Genomic DNA, 14,695 nt, shown 5'->3' on the forward strand with positions numbered 1-14,695 from the left:
TTATGGTGTTCAAGTAAACTTACCATAGATGTTCAATTAGGTAATGTGCTACCCAAAATATAAATTTTGCAATAAATAAAGATCTCTCCCTTTGGTCTTGCACAGAGGTTGAAATTTGAAAATATGGGCCATATCATCCTTTACCCAGTATTCTGATTTACCTTAGTCCTATCCAAATCAACTTCATTCATATCTATAGATGAAGTCTATCACTTTTGCAGCTTTTTAAACATCTGCTGAATGAGGTAATGCTGAATTTCATAGCTTCAGTGCTTTAACTCTGAGTCTCAGCATGTCACATAAATATCTAAAGTTTCAGAGAATGACCAGGTTATATACAAATAACTCAGTATATCAGAATTGAGAAATATCAGTTACAACTATTAAATATATGAGACTGCTGTAAGAGCTTACAATCTTAGAAGCTTTTAGTAGGCCCCAACTTGATAAACCATGCTCTTGACTTCAGTTCTCTGAGTTTGCATATTATAGTAGTCCATATGAGTGAGGCATGATGAAATTTGTCGTTTTGTTTCTGACATTTCATTGAACATACTGTAGGTTCATTCACCTAGTTGCATGCCTCACAACCAATTAGAAGTGTCTTGAAAACCAACAACCTTGGGTCATTGCATTGGAATTTCATCTGGTAAGACAGGATTAATCTTTTCACATGTAGTTATGTGAGCTATTTCCTCAGGGAAGTTAGTTGAAGTTTTGTCAGGCACAGCACAGTTATGATCTTTAGGTAGATCTTTGGATGGCAGATTCCTCAGTGCAAACTAGAGGTTCAGAGACTGGTTCCTCAGGGCACACTAGAGATTTTGTGGTTGATTCCTAAGGGCAGACCATTACAGATTTATCCAGCAAAGACTCAGCAGAATTTGCAGTTTCAATGTCCCTACCACCATCATTATCAACCCATATGTCCTCACTCCAATTTTCAAGTCCATTCCTTTCCAATCAATGCCCTCACTTTAATAGTAGATACATTGTAAGGATGGGAATTTAGTTTATGTTGTAACCCAGCCATGCAACAGTGAGACTCTGGTTCTGTTTTTCAGAACTCTCAAGTCTGCGGCTACATGAGGTAAGATTTTCTTTCTGGGCACACATAGATACTTTCATGTCCTCTTTATCATGCTTAAGTTGCAAATTTGAAGGCTTGATCATCCCTTTCTTTTACAACTGTATCCAATACATTTAGAACGACCAGCCAACATCATTATACCTTTTAACTCACAAAACTTTGTTAATGTGTCAAAAATCCTCACTCAGAGTCTTACATCTTATCAGCATTTGAGTAGCTTTATCTGGTGGTGATATTTTGTGTACTTCTATTACCAACTCATGTCATGGACTGTCAGTGCCATCTTGACTGTTGGAAGTAGAGTCATTAGTACCTTTGAATAGAATCAGATCAGAGAACCAATTCTTAAAACTCCAGAACCAACTCCAAAATCTCATTAAAAGATTAAGACTTGTTCCTCAAGAACCACTCCTGATACCAAAGCTGTATTGAGAACAATGTTCTCTAGGGAAACTGAACCAACAGGAGGTATCTATATATATTAGGAGACTTTTATAAGAATGTTCTATTGTGACTGTAAGGGTGCACAATTCCAAATTCTGCGGGGCAAGTTGCAAGCTGGGAACTTTGATTAAGGTTTTGATGAATTCCCCAGGAGAAGCTGGCTGACCGAAGTAGAGATGGAAATTTTTTCTTCTGACTGCTGAAATCATCACTTCTTTTAATGCCTTCAAGTTATTGGATGAGACTTTTCTTAAGGTTGAATGCAATCTCCTCAGTTGATGTAATTAGCCATAGATGCAATTTACTTACTGTTCATTTAAATCCATGAAATATCCTCAGAGTAACAATCATGCCAATGCTTGTTTGACCAAACAACTGGACACTATAACCTGGCCAAGTTGACACATGAACATAAGCACCACAAGATACAAATCTCTATTCTTCCGTATAGGTTTGTTATAATCTCATTTAAAATCAGTTAGTATTTTTAAGTATTCATAACTACAGAACTCTATGAGATACCCTTTCATCCTATTTCTAATAGGAGAAAATTATAGGATTATAGGATACTCTTCGGGGGAGGGGCTATGCTTCAGAACCAGGGAAAAACAAAATTTTAATTGAGTATGAACTCTTAAGCAGGGAATTTAATGCAAAATTACCTAAATAGGTGAATTGCAAGTAAGTGTAGAAGTAACTATTTATTACTCAGAAGTGCCAGGCTATTTCTAAGCGCACCATGACATTGCCTAATTGTGGAGATTTAAAAGTACTATAAATTACAGGCCATTGAGATAATAGTTTTATTTCGTTTGTTTAAAATGATAAGCCAATATAAAAATTTTGTTCATTAGAGCAGATACTCCCTCATTTCACAGCAATTATAAGGAAGAGCTCTCCGTTCCACTAAAAATGACAAACATGAGCAGAGCATACAACTTGTAGTCATAATTTTACCTTAAAAATTTACTATTGATTTGATTAATCAATTCATGTCTGAGTTAACATTTTCTCTAAATTATTTTAGATTTGTTCTAGAAACAATAAGACAATCAACTGATAAACTGAACTTTTTTTTGCTATAATACAGTTCATGTTATAGAAATCTTTCTGTGATGAGATTCAGATAGAAGAAATATTGCTGAAATGCTGAGAGCTCATTAATTTTAGAAATCTGTATATCTATCCATCTGTTTACTCATCTATGCCCATTCATATTTAAAATAAAATTTATAAACATTAATATAAATATACTAATATTCAACCTTTAAGTACAATTAATTTTATTTCTGAAAAGTGACTAAGTGGCTGAAAAATTTGTGACAAGAGAGAAATACATTGCACATCTTAATATCTAGTATTAATGTTCAATTTTCAATATATGTTGATAATCCTACAAATGTGAGGATCTGTGGCATCTGTGTAGAACACATCACTTCTAGAACAGAGGCTTTCATCATTGACGTCACAACAGAATCATCTGTGTTGCTTCTAAATATCTTGATACCCAGGCCACATCTTTCTCCTTTCCTTGAGGTTCATGCACTCTGCCATATCAAACCCTCCCACCATTCTTGTCCCTGTCACCTGCTATATTATTGCCTTCTTGCTGTGCAACAAGTACCATAAACCCAGAGGCTTAAAACAACACCCATTTATTCTATCACAGTTTCGTAGGTCAGAAGTCTGGGAGGGCTTCATTGTGTTCTCTGTTCAGAGCCTTGCAAGGCCAAAATTAAGGTGTTAGTCAAGCTGGGCTCTTATCTGGAGGCTCTGGGGAAAATATCGCCTTCCAAACTCATTCTTGTCATTAGTGGAAATCAGTTCTTTGCAGCTGGAGGACTGAAGTTCCCGTTTCCTTGATGGATGTTGGAGATGCGTTGTGCTCACCTCGTAGAGCCTGCTCTCATATTCTTTCCACATGTCTGCCTCTATCTTCAAACCTTCAGTGGAGAACTTCTCTTGTGACAAGTCTGCTTTCCTTCTCTGACTTCTCTTCTACCACTGCTGGAGAAAACTCTCTGTTCACAAGGAGCTCATGTGATTAAGTTTAGCACACCTGGGAGATCTCCCCATTTTAAGGACAACGGATCAAAAAGCTTAACTATATCTTCAAATCCCATATGTCATATAATGAAGCACGACAGTAACTGCAGGTGTGGAGATCCTGGGAACCCTCTTAGAATTCTGCCCACCACATGTACAAGCCTCCGTGTTTCTGTGCTCACTGATCAATTGAATGTGAGACTCTTATCTTCCTCCTTACCACATTCCCTGCTGCTAGATTGGGGTCTCAGTATTTGGGCTGTGACCTCTGCTATACAATCTCCAAGTTCCTTCACTTTACTCAAGACTTTTTCATCTCCAGACCTTGTTATTACCATTCAGAATTAATGTACCATTGAAATCTGATTTCCTATTGCTGACAGCAACTTTCTCCTAATCTTTTGGTTCTAATCCATGATGATTTGCCATGAGACACAGTGAAAAGTAAAGAGGAGGACACTTCAGTGGGTGGGGCCAGAGATGTTGGGATTGAAGGAGGGTTGAAATGTTTCATTCATCAGAAAAGCAGCAGGCTGATGGCAGGGTGCAAGGAGGTAAGCCTGATGTTGATGCTCAAGAGTTCTGATTGTGTGGTAAGGGCACAACAGTTGGAATTTTTGGTTTTAGTGATATTGAAATCAGTGGAGTGTGATGTTTTGGCACCAAGCTAGTTTAAAGCTGGATCTCAAGACAGAATCTGATAGTACAAGAACTAAATCTCATCTTGGGTAAGAGACAGCTGTCAGGGATTAGGTTTAGTGCTGCAGGCAATTGTTTGGCATTCAGGCCAGGTTCCCAATTGCAGTTGGAGATGTGTTACAGAACCAAGTATAGGGGTACAGAACTGGGCAGCTGTGCAGGGAGGTGGGGAGGCTGTGGCTTAGGTAAACATGGACACTGGACTTTAGGTAGCAGGATAATTTTAGATCGCGCATGCTGGGGGTATGATGCTTCTAATAATGCCATGGGGTCATAGGCTGGACCCAAGGACTGCGTCAGGTTGGGTGTGCAGTCTAAACTAGTTCCTGCAGCTGGATACAGCTAGGAAAGGCAGGACTAACATCTTCTGGCTTTCCCAGCCTCACTGAACTTCTCATTCCTCATTCTCCTGCCCAATCCTTTCCCTGTGTGGGACTTGGTTGAAGGGTTTCCTCTTCTATTTGGTCCCACAGAAATGCAGTGGGATGTGAGGTCCTGGGAGCCTCTATCCTGTGGTCACAGAGTAGGATTAAGCAAATGAGTGGCAAAAGTCAAGTCCTGGGATGGACCACGATGAAGTATAGAAATTGAATCTAAACCTACATTCCTATCAAGAGGGGTGAACAGAGCAAAATAGTAGTAGAGACATAGGGTGAAAGGGAGGGATTACAGAACTGGAAAAGTGAGAGCAGCCAGGGAATGGGAGACAGACCTGATGAAATGCAAATGGGCTGGCCAGGCCCTGTCCTTTTTAATTTATTTATGTTTAATATTCTCAACACATTTTAAAATGAGCTTGAGAGGGTGTTTCTTTCCACTTTAGTCTAGTCTACAGCATTCTCTATGATTATCACCTAGAACTTTATAATTCTCTTTGATGTTTTCCGCTAGGTTTTGAGCTTTTAATGGAAGGTAATTTGTCTTTTCCATCACTGTATTTCTCCAAGGATTAGCACATTACATTCATGCCTAATGGTAATGTTAATTTAAATGAAAAATAGAAAATCATAATAAATGGGAAGGAAAGATCTTGTTAACAACCAAGGCAGAAACATTATCCTAGCCTTGTATGACTGCTAGGAATCAGCCCCAAGTGTAATTGCTATTAGGTGTTCTTTGCTTTGTGTAATTATAGTTGAGTTAACCATTAGTAAGTGTATACGATTTATTCCATTGCAAAGGTGAAATTCCTTTCAGCTCATCCTGTTCTCATTCTTATAGATCTTTAAAGCAAAGTTTCCTCCAAGGATTGTTACAGAGAAGTGCCTGAACAGAGTGTGCCCAATTAATATATTGAGTGTTCCTCCTCCTATCCAGAGAGGGGAGACCAGTAAGCCCCTTTCTCTGGGGCAAGACTCTGGAAGGGGGCATGAAGCCTGACTCGCAAGACTGCTCTTTACAGCTCTGAACCGCAAAGCAAGGTAAGATCCCCTCATGTCCTGTCCAGTGGGGCCCAGTATTCCAGGCAGGGTATTGGAGGGCTAGAAGGCCCTCCTATCTGGGCTGGTCAATGAATGTTTATTGGGGCTTTACTGTTTCCTCTGAGCAAGATTATAGGAGAACACAGAGAAGCAAGTGAGGTTAGAGACCTGCTACCTCAGGGTCCCGCTTCTGCCCAGAGTTTGCTGGCAGCCATTGCCTCCTCTCCCTTACCTGGTGCACGTGCTGGTCTCATCCCTGCCTGTCACTCAGAAGCACAGTGGGAAACAGTTGCGTATCATCAACTCACTAATAACACCAGAGAGGATGATGCATTTCCATAAAAAGCCTCATTTACATGGTGTGACTGCAAAGTAAAAGGATGAATTTTGTTCTGGCTTGTTGAAATCGTTCTTTCGAGACAGTGATTGGAACAGAATTTATCAAGTGGACTGTGGTGTACCTCCTCTCAGATATTAATCTCTGCCTACCATGATGTGGGCTCTTTTTCTTGTGAAAAAATTCCATTCTTGTGAATTTAGCCCATTCATGTGGCGTCAACCTTATAGGACTATTATTACTTTCTCTTTTTGAGGAAACAGAATGAAAAGAAAAAGTACTGGCAACCAAGTGTGTAGCCTGGTTCATAAAAAGGGAGACAAATTATCTTTTCTTACTTTTTAAAAATATACAAAGCTCAACTAAAATAGACCTTCACATTGCAGGTTGCAGTTATTAACTAAGGAGTTGATGGGGTTTCTAGTTTCATATTATAAAAGCTTTCTATGTTAACACCACCTACTGCATAATGTCTTGGCATGATGTGCAGAATTTTCTTTGTTACATAGTTAGTGAATGGCAACTTTTCCCTCATGCTTTCCAACTTTTAGGCAGAGATAACTCCATGAGTTCTAAGAATGCAAGCTCATGCTCTCCTTTGAAATAGTGAGCAAGGCAGTAAAACAGATACTATTTTTAGTTTGCTCGTTGAGCTCCTGCTTTAGTATATGCCACACATAAAATATTTAGAAAACATGAACATGAATAAATACTATAATTCTCTTCCAACAATATGAATATCTCTAGAAAAATGTACGGCAAAATAAACAAGGTTTGTCAGAAAGCTCATTCTCGATCCTCCTGGCTCTTTACTCTCAACTTCTGCAAACTTGTAACTTCAGCTAAACCCTGTTCACAGCTGGAGCAGGAAGTTGGGAGAAATGAGCATGAGTGAGGATCTTTATTGCCTTTGGAGATTCCCAAAACTTGGAGCGAGGAAAGGAAACATGACTAACATAGGAATTGATTTGAATTATGGGCATGTTCTTAATCAATATTATTTACTTTAATGATGGTGACTTAAAATTTATGCTAAGTGTCAAATCCCTTTCTCTGGCAATCTCAGATCCTATGGAGGATAGGCTATCCTTCCACTTTGAGATGCAAAGCTTTCCTGACTTCCCTGGAATTGTCTTCCCACAGTAGCTACCTAGAAAATGTTTATTGGCTGGCAGGATCTAGGAATAGGGGCAAATTATTTCCAACCAAATTGCTTAGAAATCCCCACATTGGTTGAGGTTAGAGGGAGAGTGGAGGGACTCTTAGATTTCCATAACAATTTGAATGTTATCAGTAGCAAAAAGAAGACTGAGGTTTATTAATTTTTTAAATATTTCTAATGTATATGGCAAATGAGGACAGGTTAAAGGAATAATGGTGATTTATCTTAAAAAACATTAAATATAGTTTTGAATACTTTTAGAACAGAGAGGTTCATGAGATCCAGAAATAGTAGAATAATCAACTTCCTATATCACTTTTAAAATATAGGAGGCATATTTCATTCTGCTTGTTATATAGAGTAAACAGAAGGAGAAAACAGAAAAATATTATGAAGTCTTGTGTTTGACTTGGGATGCTATTTAGATTGCTGATTGTCATTCACATTTTATGTGTATGAAACAATATGAGTTTTGTAAAATTACTAAGTTTATGAGAGAATTAAGCAGGTTTTACTTTTATAGTCATAACGTGTTCAAATGCATTTGCCTCAAATGGTAGATATAATTTCTCTCTGTAATTGAAATTTAAATCCCAGCATAAATACACTGCTTGGAAAACTATTTTATGAGCCTTCCTTTTATGAGGATCCTGCATGGAAAGAAGGGTACACAGCTGGAGATTGTTTAGAGACAATTAAGACTTATTGGCTTTTCAGCTGGTGATAAAAGCAGGACTCCTAGACTGCTGGCATCTTGAAATTGTTACCCAGGTGAATTTCCTTTTACAACACTAAGCTCTTTCAAATTCTTAAAAAAATTGTCTAGCATCAGAGATTTGAGGATGATCTATTGGAGTTTAAGTCCATGATGAATGCAAAGCATAAGTTTGTCTTTAACACGAATCATATGGAGTGAAGCTGAGACCCTAAACATCTTTTCAAGACTTCATTTACTTCTTTTCCTGAGGAAAATATGGAAACCTGTTGGTTTTTAGCACTTTCTGTGTTTTATTTCTCACCTCCTGAAATGGTGCCCCACTCCCTTTAGGTTTTGTTTTTTTCCTCCTTTTTTTGCATGGGCAGTGTCATGGTCAGGCTCATATGTCAACTTGGCCAAGTTGTGGTACCTGTTTGTCTGGTTGGGCAAGTGATGGCCTGTCTGTTGCAATGAGGACTTTTCATAGAATTAGATCATGATCACGGCAGCTGCATCCACAGCTGATTCCATTTGTAATCAGTGAAAGGGGCATGTCTTCTGCAATGAGTGATGCTTAATCTAATCACCGGAAGCCTTTTAAGGAGGATTCAGAAGAGACAGGTTCTATTCCTGCTTCCGCTGGCGAGCCTCTCCTGTGGAGTTCATCTAGACCCTCCATCGGAGTCGTCGGCTTCACAGCCTGCCCTGTGGATTTTGGATTCTGCATTCCTGTGAGACAATTTTATAAATTTTGTATTTGCGAATGTTCCCTGTTGATTCTGTTTCTCTAGAGAACCCTAACTAATACAGGCAGGCACTGGGAGTCAAACCTGGGTCTCTGGCATGGCAGGCAAGAAATCTGCCATTGAGCCACTGTCGCACTACCCATTGCCTTTGGGTTTTAACATCTACCCCCCTTCTCTCCTGCAGACCGGGAAAGGGGCTGCTTCCAACCACCTTAGCAAATGACTTAATTTGATGCCCCAAATGCTGCTGATAAGGGCATTTTATCAGGATTTTATTGGTTCCTACTAATGAGGAATTTTCTGAATCCTTCAATGATGAGCCCTTTCTGGTGGTTCACAAATCAGATTACATCGGAGATAATTTAAGAATAAATTTGTCTCTCTATATATATTTTTAAAAACCAGAGGCTGTAAACTAAGTTGGCAACTGGCTTAATCAACCTTTTGGCCAAACCACAAATGTCCACAACACTCAGGTGTCAATAGATAATTTGAAGTGATTGATGCTTTTAATTCCTTAATTGTTTAGCAGGGAGGAAATTTGACTTGACTTATTATCATTAGTGCGAGAATGGATTTTATATACCTATAAGGATGAATTGATGTTACAAAATTTTTATTGCAACTTGAGAATTTTACTCTTATTTGACTTAAAGATTTCTCCATTTCAGTGTGACAGAATTTTATATTCCTTGATACATGGTTTAAGGCAAACTGAATCCTAAACTAATTTGTCTTATTATACTGGTGCTACATGTCTGTTAACTTTGGGAAGAACATAGAGAACTGTGTTTGATATACTGTTTCATGCAGGAACGAGGGATGTTGTCTCAAATGCTTCTATTTCTGCACTTCACTTCTGCTTGACATGGTTTTGTTCTCTTTGACAGACATTCAGTGGTAAAAAGTCGGGTAATTATTGATTTCCCACTTGACATTGTGAAACTTCAATTCTAAGTTAGTAGGTAAAAATGTTGCAATCCACTTCTATTATATCTAACCAGTAGAATTTCAGAGGGTTCCTAGCAATCCATTCTTAAATCAGAAAGCATGGAACTGTGACAGGCAGATGCCCAGTAAGATTAATTTTCTTAACAGTACTTGATTTTTCTATAAAATGCTCAATTTTGTCAGGTACGTTCCTTCATGAAGATACTTTACAAAAAATTAACATTCGTCATCTTATAGTGCTTGTGCTAACTGGAAAGAAATTATTTTAGCAACATACTTGTGTTTGTCTCTCATGTATTAAGCAAACTGGGGCTATAAAAACCACCAAGCTGTATTAGGTACGAGGAAATACCAACCTGCTTTACTGAAGTGATACATAGTGGGAGACAATTACTTCTTACAAATGTGCTACTGATTCATCAGCCCCGGAGAGTTACACCTCAGACATATTAACTTGACTGTTACTGCAGGAATGAGGAGTATTGTGCACAAAGGACTGGAGAAGGAACACAGTTTTCAGACTATGACTACTCTGGTATAATTTAACCTAATAGAGATAAAAGCTGCATTTAAAACAATTTTGGCAGTCACATAAAAACTCAAAACAGGAAAGTAATTTTATTATGTTTTTTTTAAACCATAATAGCAAAAATATTATCATTCACACTGTAACACTAACCACATTTCAATTACTTAATAGCCACATATGGCTTGCAGTTATATATTGGCCACACAGCTCTATTATCTCTGGATTTCCTGGTTATTTGGGCTGTGGACTTGGCACAAATATATACATATTTCTTTTAAATAAATATATATATATATTAACATATTTTTATTGACAAAACATAACACCATATAGGGCAGGCCATGGTGGCTCAATGGCAGAGTTCTCGCCTACCATGCTAGAGACCCAGGTTCGATTTTTGGTGCCTGCCATGCAAAATAAATAAATAAATAAAAATAAACCAAAAACATAACAACATACAAGCACTAACATTCTTAACAAATGAGCATTCCATCCTTGGTATACAATCAGTATATCACAATATCATCACATAGTTGTATATTCATCACCATGATCATTTCTTTGAATGTTTGCATCACTCTAGAAAAAGAAATAAAAAGAAAAAATAAAAAACTCGTACATACCATACCCCTCATTCCTCCCTCTCATTGACCACTAGTATTTCCATCTATTCAATGAAGTTTAACCTTTGTTTTCCCTATTATTTTCTATACCCCTTACCACTCCCTTTCATTGATCACTAGTATATCAGTCTACTCACTTTATTTTAACATTTGTTCCCCCTATTATTTATTTATTTTTAATCCATATGTTTTACTCATCTATCCATACCATAGATAAAAGGAGCATCAGACAAGTTTTTCACAATCACATAATCACATTGCGAAAGCTGTATCATTATACAATCTTCTTCAAGAAACATGGCTACTGGAACATAGCTCTTACAGTTTTAGGGACTTCTTCTAGCCTTGCTAATACACTGTAAACTAAAAAGGGGATATCTATGTAATGTGTAAGAATAACCTCTAGGATAACCTCTTGACTCTGTTTGAAATCTTTCAGCCACTGACACTTTATTTTGTCTCATTTCTCTCTTCCCCCTTTTGGTTGAGGTTTTCTCAACCGCTTGATGCCAAGTTCCAGCTCATTCTAGGATTTCTTTCCCATGTTGTCAGAGAGGTTTACACCCTGGGAGTCATGTCCCATGTAGAGAGGGGGAGGGCAGTGAGTTTGCTTGCCATGTTGGCTGAGAGAGAGATAGGCCACATCTGAGCAACAAAAGAGGTTCTCTGGGGGTGACTCTTAGGCCTAATTTTAAGTAGGCTTATCTTATCCTTTGCAGGGATAAGTTTCCTATAAACAAACCCCAAGATTGAGGGCTCAGCCTATTGATTTGGTTGTCCCTACTTGTGAGAACATTAGGAATTCTCCATATGGGGAAGTTGAATTTTCCCCTTTTCTCGCCATTCCCCCAAGGGGACTTTACAAATACTTCTTAATTCACTGTTCAAATCACTCTGGGATTTATCAGGGCATCACGCTGGATAAGCCTAAAAAATCTCATATCCTATTTGAGGTTCCATGTATGTATGGTGTTCGATTAAGCTGTCCATATAAGTTATATTAGGAAATGCACTAGTCAAAATATAAATTTTGTACCAAACATTTTTTGCTTTGGTCTCACACAGAAGTTGAACTTTTAAAATATGAATGCCCATCTATTTTCAACATCTGGCAATATTGATATTCCTTTGCTCTTTCTCATGCAAAAACATTTTTTAATTTGTATATTTAGTCACTATCATTGTACACTCGTACACTCTAGGCATTCCTAGATTATACCATCTCAGTCTTTATCATCTATCTTTCCTTCTGGTTTCATATGTGCCTCAGCCCTCTCCCTCTATCATTCTCACATTCAGCTTCATTCAGTATACTTGTATTATTGTGCCACAATCAGGTAATATTGTGCTATCCACTTCTGAATTTTTACAATCAGTCCTGTTGCACAATCTGTCTCCCTTCAGCTCCAAGTACACAATTTCTACCCTGTTTCTAGCTCCTGACGGCCTCTGTTCTTAAGTTCATTCATTAATGTTAGTTCATATCAGTAAGACCATACAGTATTTGTGCTTTTGTTTCTGGCTAATAACACTCTGCATAATATCCTCAAGGTCCATCCATATTGTTACATGCTTCATGATTTTATTCCATCTTACAGCTGCATAATATTCCATCATATGTATATACCACAGCTTGTTTAGCCACTTGTCTGTTGATGGACATTTGAGCTGTTTCCATCTCTTGGCAATTGTAAATAATGCTGCTGTAAACATTGGTGTGCAAATGTCCATTTGTGTCCTTGCCCTCATGTCCTCTGAATCGATACCTAGCAATGGTATTGGTGGATCATATGGCAATTCTATATTTAACTTCCTGAGGAACCGCCAAACTGCTTCCCGTAGTGAGTGTACCATTTTACATTCCCACTAACAGGGGATAAGTGTGCCTCTTTCTCCACATCCTCTCCAGTACTTGTTGTTTTCTGTTTTATTGATAATGGCCATTCTCATGGGTGTGATATGATATCTCACTGAGATTTTGATTTGCATTTCCCTAATAGCCAGGGACGTTGAGTATCTTTTCATGTGCCTTTTAGCAATTTGTATTTTCTCTTCTGAAAAGTATCTGTTAATATCTATTGTCTATTTGGGTTCTTTGTCTTTTTGTTGTTCAGTTGAGCAATCTCTTTATATATTCTGGGCATTAGACCATATTTTATATGTCATTTCCAAATATTGTCTCCCATTGTGTAGGCTGTCTTTTTACTTTCTTGACAAAGTTCTTTGATGCACAAAAGTGTTTAATTTTGAGGAGTTTCCATTTATCTATTTCTTTCTTCAATGCTCGTGCTTTGGGTATAAGGCCTATTACAAATTTTATCAGATATTTCCCTACATTTTCTTCTAAAAGTTTTATGGTCTTAACTCTAATGTTTAGGTGTTTGACCCATTTTGAGTTAATTTTTGTATAGGGTGTGAGATGTGGATCCTCTTTAATTCTTTTGCATGCGGCTATCCAGTTCTCCAACCACCATTTATTGAAGAGACTGTTCTGTCCCAGGTGAGATGGCTTGACTGTGTTATAAGAGATTGATTGTCCATAGATGAAACGGTCTCTATTTAAACACTCTATTCAATTCTGTTGCTCAGTATATTGATCTTTATGCCTGTATCATGCTGTTTTGACCACTGCAGCTTCATAATATGCCTTAAAGTCAGGTAGTGTGAGAACTCCGACTTTCTTTCTTTCTCAGGATATTTTTTAGCTGTTTGAGGCATGCTGCCCTTCCAGATGAATTTGGTTATTGGTTTTTCTATTTCTACAACATAAGTTTTTGGGATTTTAACTGGAATTGCATTGAATCTATGAATCAATTTAGGTAGAATTAACATCTTAACTATATTTAGTCTTCCAATCCATGAACACAGTGTGCCCTTCCATTTATTTAGGTCTACTGTGATTTCTTTAGCAATTTCCTATAGTTTTCTTTGTAAAGTCTTTTGTATCCTTAGTTAAATTTATTCTTAAGTATTTTATTCCTTTGGTTGCAATTGTAAGTGGATTTTTTTTCTTGATTCCCCCCTCAGATTTCTCATTACTAGTGTATAGAAACACTACAGATTTTTGAGTGTTGTTCTTGTAACTTGCCACTTTGCTGTGCTCATTTATTAGCTCTAGTAGTTTTGCTGTGGATTTTTCAGGATTTTCAACATATAGTATCATATCATCTGCTAATAGTGAGAGTTTTACTTCTTCCTTTCCAATTTTGATGCATTGTATTTCTTTTTCTTGTCTAATTGCTCTGGCTAGAACGTCCAACACAACGTTGAATAACAATGGTCACAGTGGACATCCTTGTCTTGTTCTTGATCTTAGGGAGAAAGCTTTCAGTTTTTCTCCATTGAGGATGATGCTAGCTGTGAGTTTCTCATATATTCCCTTTACCAGGTTGAGGAAGTTTCCTTCTATTCCTATCCTTTGAAGTGTTTTCAACAAGAAAGGATGTTGAACTTTGCCAAATGCCTTTTCTGAATCAATCGAGATGATGTGGTTTTTGATTTTTTGATATGGTATATTACATTAATTGATTTTCTTATGTTGAACCATCCTTGCATACCTGGGATGAATCCTAATTGTCATGCTGTATAATTCTTTTAATGTGCAGCTGGATTTGATTTGCAAGAATTTTGTTGAGGATTTTTGCATCTATATTTATTAGAGAGATTGGTCTGTAATTTTCTTTTCTTGTAGCATCTTTGTCTGGCTTTGGTATGAGGGTGATGTTGGTTTCACAGAATGAGTTAGGTAGTCTTCCCTCCTCTTCAATTTTTTGGAAGAGTTTGAACAGGACTGGTACTAATTCTTTTCTGAATGTTTAGTAGAATTTGCATGTGAAACCATCTGGTCCTGGACTTTTCATTTTTGGTAGCTTCTTAATGACTGATTCAATTTCTTTACTTGTGATTGGTTTGTTGAGGTTGTCTATTTCTTCTCAAGTCAATATTGGTTG

The 14,695-nt window shown here is 37.5% G+C and overlaps 1 long non-coding RNA gene across 1 annotated transcript in view; it reads left to right on the forward strand.

The window, feature by feature from the left end:
• The first annotated feature begins 1,642 nt into the window (after positions 1–1,642).
• LOC143682912 (uncharacterized) overlaps positions 1,643–14,695 on the forward strand; it is an 83,206-nt gene continuing 70,153 nt past the window's right edge. Inside the window, exons 1-2 of the long non-coding RNA XR_013175358.1 lie at positions 1,643–1,789; positions 5,501–5,700. This is a non-coding gene — a long non-coding RNA (uncharacterized LOC143682912). The remainder of the gene's footprint in view (positions 1,790–5,500; positions 5,701–14,695) is intronic.

This window comes from Tamandua tetradactyla, chromosome 5 (assembly GCF_023851605.1).
Source record: "Tamandua tetradactyla isolate mTamTet1 chromosome 5, mTamTet1.pri, whole genome shotgun sequence".
Classification (NCBI taxonomy): domain Eukaryota; kingdom Metazoa; phylum Chordata; class Mammalia; order Pilosa; family Myrmecophagidae; genus Tamandua; species Tamandua tetradactyla.